The sequence below is a fragment of the Melozone crissalis genome, unplaced genomic scaffold (assembly GCF_028551555.1).
Source record: "Melozone crissalis strain CALT ecotype California unplaced genomic scaffold, PUWL_Pcris_2 ptg000008l_1, whole genome shotgun sequence".
In the NCBI taxonomy this organism is placed as follows: domain Eukaryota; kingdom Metazoa; phylum Chordata; class Aves; order Passeriformes; family Passerellidae; genus Melozone; species Melozone crissalis.
Genome location: NW_026535786.1, coordinates 13,351,447 through 13,361,606, shown reverse-complemented (window position 1 = coordinate 13,361,606; position 10,160 = coordinate 13,351,447).

Genomic DNA, 10,160 nt, shown 5'->3' with positions numbered 1-10,160 from the left:
TCCCCATAGGTTCCACTTGTTGCCTCTGCTCATGCAGTTTTAGTTAGCAAAATAGATTCAACAGTTTAACTATATCGGTTTAGAAGCACTTTATGAACAGAGCTGAAGCTCAGCTGCCTCCAAGAAAGCATGCACTGACCAGAGGTAAACCATTTAAATACACTACATTTGCTTCAACCTCACATTATATCACAGCCACACATCCTGCAATGCTTCCAGAGCTCTGGGCTTGGTTTCTCCAGCACGGGTACAGCAGCACAGGTACCGTGCTCAGTCAGAGCCCTTTTCTGCAGCATGACAGACGCAAGAACAGGAGAGGCCACTCAAACCCTCCATGTCAGAGTGCAGGCCCCCACCAGCCACGCACCTGCCACCTCTGTGACTCTGGAATTCAGTGTATGTGCACCACAGGAAAGACATGGCTTACCAAGGATTGCTTTTTAAGCCTAGAGATGTCACTCCAGAAACACGTGAGAATGCTGGGTGGAGCTCTGAGCAACCTGGCCCAGTGAAAGGTGACCCTGCCCAATGGGTTGGAACTAGATAATCTTTAAGGTCCCTGACAAACCATTTTCTGATTCTTGTCGTCTCTGAAAATGTCAGAAGCCTTGAGAGTTGTGCTCACCTTCACATGTAATTGCCAAGTTCATCACAGATCAGACAGCGAAGAATCCTGTATTGGGTCTGAAGGGTTACACGGATACAACTCCCTGAGGAGTGTAAAATACTGACCAAAGACACGTCCTCACCAGTGCTGCGTGTTTGCTTCTCCTGGTGACACAAATCTTCTCACTGTACACTCTCTCTGACGTGTCCTTCACCTGAACTTCAGTAACATGAGCACTGATAAGCTACAATGGATAACAAAGTGCCTGTAACATTTCCTATTCACTGTCTCTCAAAAAACCCACAAACAAACAGAAACCACACACACACACACACACACACACAAAAGAACAAAAGGAGAAAGAAGAAAAGGGAAAAGGATCAGTCTTTTTGTTTCTCAAGGCCACCAGCTCTGAATTGTGTCCCAGACAAAACACGGGACTCATGCTTCCCTCCAGAGCATGATGTGTAACATTAAGTTAGTCCAGCTCCCACCCACTGCAAAAACATGCTCCTCCTCCCAGGTCAGTTGAAAATTCCACTTCCCCTAGAACACCCAGGTGGGTTCCCATGCATTTCCTTCAATGAGTGATGAGCAGATGCTGAAAAGTGGCAGATATTCACTCCGGATGGAAAATTATCTGAGAAGTTCAAAAGCCTATCTGGAGTGGAGAGGGTTGATTTCAGGCTCCAGCACCAGCAGCAGTTGGCAGCAGCCCCTGGAGAGGAGAGACTCCATTTCCCCAGAGTAATGGAGACCATCCCATCCATGTCCTCATGAAGGTGGCAGCATGGGGAGCTCCTTCTCCCTAATCAGGAAAGGAGAAAGGAGAGGAAAGAGACACAAACACATCCCTCTGTCGCTGCTGCTGTCCCCTTCACCAGGAGCTTTCACCACACCCCTTACGTCCTGCAGCAAGAGCCAACCACTCCACAGTCCTGGCTGGCTGCAGTACCACAGGCAGCATTCATCCAAGCATGCATCAAAACCTTCAGGAGGTGGACCAGAGCACACATCCTGTCAGGTTGGCAGAGGACAGCATGGATGTCCTGCTGGGGACATAGGCACCATGGAGGGCTGTTTCAGGCTGCTCCAGACCCTCTTAGTCTCTAGCTGTACTAATCTCTCATCTTTTTATTCATGTTATCGTCATCTGTAGCCCAAACAAGCCCCAGAAACTGTTCCACCACCTGCCCCTGGCCAAACTGGGGCATCACATTCAGGCCTTTTTCCTTCTGAGGTCCCACACCGGGGGTAAACATGGGGTTACACACTGCTTGGAGCAGTTTCAGCCATTTTACTCTGGAGATCCTTTAAGACTCCTGGACAAGTGCCATTGCTCCCGGCAGGTTGTTACTGTTTGCTTTGTCAGTGTGTGGAGCAGCCTTTTCCACAGCGCTTCGGTTTCAGACACGTTTGCTGGCAGACCCCACCCTGCTGAAGAATGGGTTCTGCCACCCTGATCTCATCACTCAGCACTTCACACAGGCTGCAGAGGTGTCTGTGATGGCCTTATCTCTGCTGGGCACTCCCTGCCCAGCCTGGTCACTGTTTTGCCCTTCAGAACATCTGGCAGGTGCCCGATGCGTTTCGAGAGAGATCTGTTAGTTTTGATTCCTTTTGCTAGCCCTTCCTTGTTTGACCTGACTTGCTGCCTTTCCATAGGCAACATTACAAAGTTTCTCTAGTTTTCCAGTTGTAGACAGCCCCAGGTGCTTTTTGGAACTTCCCTTACCCCACTGGACAATTGTTTCTGTAGCCCACAAGAAAAGGTGCTCACCCCGTTTTTCAGCCCATGAGCGTGCCCAGTTACCGAGGATGGCAAAGCGTGACAGGAGTGAACTCAGGTGATGAAAATGTGAAATGGACACTCAGCAGAAAGCAGTTGTGGCAGGTGCTGTTATAGCCATCAGTGCTGGGCACTGGAATGTCACAGAGAGAGGTGTAAAAGGGAACAGAACACTGCCCCAGCAGGTACAGCGGTGTGGTGACAAGAGGAGGCAAAAGGGGTTAGGGACAAATGAAGGGTAGTGGCAGAGGGATGTGTGGGGTGGTAACACTGATTTCCCACCATTTCCAGGTGCAGCTTGCAGAGAAGGAGGGCACAACTTTCTTCTCTTTTTCAGTTCTTTTACTACTGTTCTTTCCATCCCTCTCCTTCCTTGTTTTCAACCCTACTTTTTATAATTTTATTTTCCATCTTTTTAAAACAGTTCTGAAGCCCTGTGTTTGTTTAGTATTGGCTTCTTTACAAATTGCTGGGTTTCCCTTCTTTAATATTTCTGTACATACCTAAATCATCCTCACAGACCCATCCTCCCACAAAATAACATTAACATCTTAATAAGTCCTTATAATGAAAGATCATTTGCCTCAGCTGATAAACATGCATATTCTCACACCAGGAGCAAATACTTTGGCATTCTTTACTGGCAGGGGATATGGAAGACAAAAAGCCAGAGACCCCTTGAAGTAGACCATTTTTCAAGGTACAGAGGAAGATTTTTTCTCTAAAAAAACAATCTATCTGTCTCACTTGATGAAAACCCCTTCCCAACCCCAAAATTCACCCAGAAGTACAAATTTCTTGGTAGGTGAGATATATCTGAGATAGCTGAAATCTTGATATAGAGTTAAAAGAAGAAATGACAGAATGGGACAGTGACTATAACGAAGAAATCTCGCTCTTCTCAGTATCACTGGAAGTAGTCACATGGCTTGACTAAGATTCACGTTTTGTTGGCCAAACTTTTCTGCTTAAAAGAAAGAATGAAACGAACAAACAAAAAATTTAATATATGAATCCAGATATTCTGAGTCCTACAGAGGACAAAACTCAGATTACTTGATTATAAAAAACAAGACAACACCAAAGAGTATCTTGTAACCTAAAGCTTCACTTGAATTTATCAAGCTACACCTTGAACAAAATTTAGGCTCTTTGCCTCCTGGGCCATTCCAGACCTTTCAGACCATTTCCAGACCATTGCGTCACTGCCAGCCAGAGATCTTGCAAGGGAAGACATAAAACCTCTCAAGCAGAAGAATGAATTGACCACTGGAACAAATGAAAGGGAGACTAGAAAGTGGGGGTGATGCCTTCTGCTCCTCCTTTGGAGAAGGGTGTGGTGGGAGGTGCTCCCTTGGGCCATTTGGCTATGAAATCTTGCCTTGCCCATAAAAGAATCAGGATTTATAGATTGACTTTTCTTCTTAAGGGCTTACTTACATTTGGATTCCCTTTTTAAGGGTATAGGTTTTGGCTTGTGTTCCAGAGGAGAGATCACCATCAGCAAAGCAGAGCCGAGAAGCAGAAGCAACATGAAACCACTGGGACGGGAGTGCCTGGGGAGGGCATTTGGAGAATCACATGAGGCAGTGTCAAAAATCAAGCTAAACACAAGCAAGGCTGTCCCGCCACCAGCTCTGGTAAAGCTGCAGGCAGCAGGGAGCACCTGCATCCAGGGAGCTGTGCTGAGGCAGGTGCTGCCCTGGGCTCGCAGGGGACCAGCCCCAGCCCGGCCATCCCCCTTGGCTGGGGAGCAGCAGCTGCAGGATGAAAAACTGGTCTGAGGTGGCTGCTTCTGCCTCTGATCTCCAGGAACAGGCAGGAGAGATCAGGAAAGGGGTGGGGACAGAGAGCCAGGGAGTCAGGTGGCTGTGATAATGGTTATATTGTTCGGGCTGGAATGAGGAAATTGAAGATTTCACCTGGGGAGAGCAGAGGAGGGTGGGGGGACGTCAAAGAGGCTCCATCTTGATTGCCCACTTATTAATTGCCCCTCAGGACAGGGCAGATGCAGAACCAGTCCTATAGGTTTGCTGGCTGCTGTTCCAGCCTGGACTGTCCACCCAGCCTCCAGATGTGTGTTAGCTTAGCTGTGCCAGTAGGTGGGAATTTTCATCTGGCTGTTTCCACACTTGGTCCCACAGCAGCAGGACTGGAATGAGATCAGTGCCTGTGGAGCTGTGGATCTGGCTGAGAAATCCTCCATGAGGGAAGGTGCAGCAGAGGTAGAGCTTGGTGGCTCGGATTCTCTCGTGCAGGACAATGGGTCACAAGTAATGAAGATGGCAGCTGGCTTGGACACAAAGGTGTGTGGCTAAAGGGTCTGGGTCACTGGGCTGCTTCAGCACTCAGCCTCATACACCATTTCCAGGAAGCAATATCCCTTACCCTGAAACATGGACGACAGATGGGAGCCAGCTACATTTGGGAGTCAGCTAACAGATGGGAGTTGGCTACATGACAGAAGCTAATTCAGGTTTGCCACATGAGTCTTCTGGGGTTTACTCACCTTGAATTCATTCTCCTAGGAAGAGAGACTGGGTTCCTCCACCCAGTCTCCAGCAGGACTTTCTCAGTCCTACAGTATTTTATTTTCATGATTCTGCCCAGTAGTCTCCCGTCTTTCATGCTGAAAGGTACAGATAACACACAGAGCTTCAATTTTCCCCTGGGGCTCCCTTTTGCTTCACCAGAGTGGCTCTCTGCAGCCACTCTGCCCTACAAGGTACAAATGAAGACAAGCACTGAAAATCAGCCTCCTGGGGACATGAAAGAGTGGAAGTATGTACGTGGACATGCTGCTCATTTGGGACAGACACCACTGCTGCCTGGTAAGTTACATCAGTAGCAAGGGAGAAGGCATTCAACAGCCCAGTACATTGGTTTGCAAATCCCTGATGGCTTTTTAATAAAGACCCTCTCTGGAGATCACCCCCAGGAGTCCCTGCACCCTGGGGAAACACCTCCCTGCTGAAGACAGCAGCCATTCAATGTGCAGCCTCACACCCACCCATCTTTGGCACCTGCTGTGCTGGGGCTTCTGTGGCCAAGCAAACTTACAGCAACACCCATGCTATTGACTGATGCTATTCCTTGACTGTTTGGATCACTAGTTTTAATGCAGAAAAATATAAGCAGCTGCAAATCATCCAGAAATAAACCCAAAATAACCACTGGCTTTTGCTTTGTAGCAGAAGGAAAGTACAATTGCATTTACAGATATACGAAAGAATTAAATGGATCAAAGGTCTTACAAGTAGTTCAACAACAAGTGTAATTTGTTGCACTTGGAATCCATACCAGTCAGGGAGAGATTTGTCTTTTTTTTTCCTTTTTTTTCCCATGACAGCAAGGACAGCAGCAGTGTGTAAAAAACAAGCTTGTTCTATTTTAAAATGTTGTGTGTACTACAGATCATTATCAAATTCCTACCTGGGCAGATAATCTGCGTAGCTGATAAGGAAACATTTCAAATTTGGTGCCATAAAGAGTGATTCATGTTTACTCAAAGGTTGTTCAGTAGCAATAAAAAGCAATCATGCATTCAGAGCTTGTGAAGATGAAATATACAGAAGCACTGCCCAGAACAACAGGGCACTTCCCATTTCACAAGAAAAGGAACTAATGACAAGGATCTTCTCAGCACAAAGCTCCTTGGATTTAAAATGTTGTTAGAGGTGGAGTAAATATGATGAACCAAACTTCCAAAGATGATTTGTAGTGCCTGATGGAACATCTTTCATCCTGTTGCAAGACTTGGGATTTCAGAAAACAAATTATCCCATAATTGCTGAGCCTGAATGGCAGTGAGGGTAATAACCATCAGTGTCAAAACCAGTTCCATCAGGTGTGACTCACCTTGATAGGTCAATACCTCTGGATGGAAATATCCAGAAAGTTGTGGATGGGCAAAATGCTCAGAAGACTCTTGTGTGAGGAGAGCTTGAGGGAGGAGTGAACCTAATCACCTAAATCAACAGGAGTTGCTTTTGCAAACTGCACCAATAACTTCTTGCCACTGTCTTCTGTTACACTGCAGTGTGCCTGAGGAAATGATACCGCTTATGACTGACAATCTGAGTGACAAAATGGTCACTTCAGTGATCTACTTCATCTACACACTAGGGAAAAAAACCCAAAAAACAGCCCAAAAACTGGGAAGATGTAAGTAATAATTAAAAAAAAAAACCCAACCCTAGAGTTGGCAAGAGTTAGCAAATTCTAATCTTCTTCTGATGGAGATTGAGACTGGCAGCTGAGCTGGCAACAGATCTGTTGTCTGTCTCTAAAGTATTTGAGGAATCAAGTGGTAATTGTGGCAATGTTAAAGATAAATTTTTGGTCCCCTTGTGCACTGGCAGTCGATCTGCAGCACACCTGTGTGACCAGGGGGACATGGGCACTTTTACAGAGCCACAGCCAAAGGTGAGATTCTCATGACTGAAGCAACTGGAAGTCACCTCAGGGCTGATACCTGCTGCAAGGTGTGCCACAGCAGCAGAAAATGCACAGCAACTGAACAGTACACTGTGGGGAAAAAGAGGGAAAGGGGAATTACTCAGAGCACAGCTGTCACAGCCACTGGAAATGGTCAAAGGGACAGTAAATGGCTTTTTAATTCTTAAAAAAAACCCCAAACAACACATGGATAAAATCTTCTAAAAAATAAATTTAGATGTGTATGTGTATAGAGAGATATACAGATACATGGGTATTATCATTATCTGCTATTCTTGTCTAAATCTGATCAAAGGCCAAAAGTTCTCCCAAACAACATGGTGATGGAAATTGTCAGCTATGGCAAAACACTGAGAAAATTGCTTTAGACTGTCATTTGGATACAGCAAATCAGTCCAGATGTTTGAGGTCTTAATTATTCCTCAAGTCAAAAGAAAACAAAAAATGTAAGTTACCTTTGTCTCACACTAACAAAGAGAACCATATTTCTGAAGTAATTTGCAAAGATCAGTTGAAGACAATTTAAAATCCTTTTACATACTGTGGAAATCAGACAATGCCTACGGGTTACCAAATTTGTCTGTAGTTGCTAGGTGGGTGCTGTTAACTTAAATGAGTATAAAAGATGCTCATTTATAAAAGGCATTTTCAGAAGCAAAGTAACTTCTGTTACTCCAGTAAGACAGAGGCACAATTCCAGTAAGACAGAGTCACAATTCCAGGAAGAGAGAGGTGGTACTGGAGGATCAGTCCATTACTGTAACAGTAACTTCAGGAAATTGTGATAATAAAAGTTACTCAAGTTCCTCTCTGTGAAGCAACTCCACAGGATTACATCTCCATAGGTTCCACTGGTAATTGTAAGCACCAATGCTGCTTAATTCCCAGTCTCCAGGTCTGTCTGAGCACATGAAACCTGCAAGTGGCACCAGTCAGAAGAGTCCACGTTCCTGCACTGTGACATTTCCTGCTGGCACTGCCCAAGATGAGGTACAAATGGTGGACATAAGCCTGACACTGAAAATGGTGGCAAGCATCCAAAGCCCACTTTATTGCAAAAGCCAGGCTTTTCCAGCAGTTAGCTGGTTATCAGTTAACACAGTGCTAAGGCACAACAAGCCCAAGTCAGCCAACCACCATACACCACAACGTGGACACGCAGCAGTCTCCGCAGCACGTCTCTCACATCCCTGTACCCCTATTCCAGCTGAGTGCCTCTCCCACAGTCCTCTTCTACTTAGCCAAAGCAGCAGGCCTGAGCCATGATTTCACAAGGGAAACAAGGCTGACAATTTCATCAGGCTTCACCTATACACAACAATTCCCTCTTTTCTGTTTTCTATGCAAAGGGTTTGTGTACCCTGATGTTAAAACAGTTTGCACTTGTAAGGCCATTATCTTACTAAGAGTATTACTGGTCATCTGCTGGACACAGGATAAGGCACATGGAATATAGATCACAATCAATAAAAACCCATGAAATACAACCATGCCACTGACAAAGAGACTCACAGTACAGGAGAATGAAAGGATAATGTCCAAGGTCTCCTAGGAAGTGGAAATCAAAGGCTACTGTTCTAAAGTCCATATGGTTGGAGTTCAGGGGCCGTGCTGTTTAGGCAGGAGGAAGTCCATTAGCTGGAAATGTTGACTTTGACATCACTGAATGTCTGTTTGGAAGCCTGGAACAGGGAATAACTGCAGAAGGTTAGCAGGAACACATTATCATGACAATGACATAAGGCCTCTGTTGGCAGGCAGCCCCTGTAAGTCTCCAGACACAGCCATGCTCTGGCAGTCCTTCTCCTGCTCCTGCCTTGGCCACAAGAGCTGGATGAGGTCACTTTTCTTTTTATTGGGCCTCATCCTCTCGGAGGCAATCAATGTTTGTCCAGACGAGCAGGCAGCCACCTTCGACCTGCTGGCAATTAAACACATGCACACCTTCTCCCTAGGTCAGTAAATCAGCTGGGTCTTGCCACTGCACATCCAGTTGGGAATCTTTATGTAGAAGCTTTTAGAAATTGGTTCTGTACATGCAAATCTTCAGAGCAGTATCGCTCTGCTGGGGATTAAATTTGATGATTTGTTTTCAAAACTTCTAGTGTAAATATTGCATAATCTAAATGTTCTTGAAGAGCCTTTTTTGGTTTGGTTTTTTTTTTTTTGCAACATGCACATTTCTCACTATGAACATGAAAGCAACATGAAAGTAAAACAATACACGTGGTAAAGCAACAAACACACTAAGCAGACATAGGAAAGGAAATACACAAAATCAGTAGCACACGAGAGATAGCATGGTAATTAAGAATGATACATTATCAATTCCCTAAATACTCTGCTATCACCCAGAGGCTGCAACAGCTGGCAAGCCTCGTTTTTAGTAAGGACTTGGAGAACCATTCCCAGGTAAGGTTTCCAAGTTCACTTTAGAAGAAGTGTCATGAGTCCATGGCAAGTCAAAGTGACTGGAGTATTGTTTTTATGCAGAAAACACCTGGGTTTGTTGGTGTACTGCCCGACCAGGTAGAGCCATGGCCTGGCCACAGCCAAGGCCTCAACTGGAGAGGTCTCCCTAACATACCCTAAAAACAAGCCTCTCCTTAGCAGCAGCTAGGAAAGTTTCCTGAAATGATGGATGTCTTGCAGATAGCTATACAAAGATATGTTAAAGCTCATAAAGCAGGCAGCTTTGTCATTTATCCTCAGTTAAACAGTATCTTATGGACAATACCTGTCATAAGGAGTCAGTGGATTCATGTTATGACATCAAAACAGAACAAAAGTTAAAGAAAGAAACTACTAAACAGCTTACAACTAATAACAGTCACAATCTGGAATTATTACTCATTCTTCAGTGTTACCTATGGAAGATAAAACAGCAGTGATTGTTAAAAATAATTATGTCAATTAATCAGTGTGAAACATTTACATTCATAAAGTCCTTGATGAAATTAGGGATTTAAGAAACTGTATCTTCACATATTTTACACAACTTCCTAACTTATATTTTTAAACAGGTGGCTACTAATGCTTCATCAGTTATTTCAGTTGGTTTTATCTTATCTCTATAACAAAATAGCTGTATCTTGTAATTCAAATGAACAGGTATTAACCGAAATTAGTCTTAACAGAAATTAGCAGAACTTAAAATTTAACAGAACCTTAACATACCAGAACTTAAATGTAACAGAACTTCAAAGCAACAACATGAAGGCAAACAACTGCTTTGTAACTGAAACAGCAGTAACATGGATTTACTGGAGACATTATAAAGGTCTGCCAAACATGTTGTGATTTTAT